We start from the raw sequence: 1,232 nt of genomic DNA, 5'->3' as shown, positions 1-1,232 counted from the left end.
ATCCAATGATCAAGCAAGAGGCGAAACACATATTCTGGGACTCTACTGTTATTCAGTCACGTAAATGGCCTGTAGCAATTGGAAGGAGCAAACCATTCAACCATGTCAGATTCCAGGGGCCTGTATAGACACAACCTTGGATCCTGGCAGCCTTTCCACCAATCTTTTACCACCTAGCCATGCCTGTGTTCAAGACGATAATTAGCACGATTAGAAATGTTCTCAGCCAAGAGCAATGCATTCATCTGTTGCTTTAACTTCCTTTGGGGCCTTTGCTGACTGAATGACAAAGTTTTGTTTTTATTATTTTTGACAGGTTAGGTTTGGAATTTTGTTTCTCTAGGGAAATTCATTCAAGTATTTTAAGTTTAATTGTTTATGTATTAAAGCTGCCTCACGAGGAAGGGGCAACACCACTGAAAACATTTTGTTATTGATTTGGTTTAAGAAGCTGAGCACTTAACCTGCCATTCCTTTTTCCCTCGCTTCTTTCCTCCTCCCTTCCTCCCTCGCCCCCTTTTTCCTTCTTTACACTTTCACTTTCTGCCTCCCTCCCATTTTCTTTCCTCCCTCTATCTTGCCTTCCTTCCTCCCTTTCTCCCTCTCTCTCTTTTCTCCTTCCTCCTCTTCTCCTCCATCGCCTCCTCCTCTTTCTCCTTCTCCTTCTTTCGCTCTCTCTCCCTGTGTCTCAGAAAATTCAGAATGCTACTTGGCAATGAACGAGTTTAGGTGGTAACTGTTTCAGTTACCCAGAATCAAAGATATGAAATCCATTATAGAGAAGATATTTTACTTGATTTGAAAGGAAATTTTTGCAAACTTGCCCCCAATAACCTTTATTAATGTTAAATTTATGGTGTTATTAATTAAATTTTCAGAAAATTATTAACATTTAAAATTCAAACCCACAGCAAACATATATACAATGCACATAATTTCCCTATAAGTGTATTTATGCTGTTTATCCTTTTCTTTTTATATAAATCATTTTTCATCAGCTTTAACTACAGTACTTTGAAGTGCCTGCCACTGTAACAAGAGATACAACATTGTATACATTTAAAACAAATGTACAATTAATTTCAAAAGTAGTCCCTATAATTAAATGCCATATCTACCTACAAATATGGATTTTAAAAATATGTAACATATATTTGCATATACATGTACATACACATATTTTCATATATTATGTATTACATACATAAAAATTGATCAAATGTTCATAAAAA

Source organism: Pteropus alecto, unplaced genomic scaffold (assembly GCF_000325575.1).
Source record: "Pteropus alecto unplaced genomic scaffold, ASM32557v1 scaffold61, whole genome shotgun sequence".
In the NCBI taxonomy this organism is placed as follows: Eukaryota; Metazoa; Chordata; class Mammalia; order Chiroptera; family Pteropodidae; genus Pteropus; species Pteropus alecto.
Note: the sequence above shows the minus strand (reverse complement) of the source record.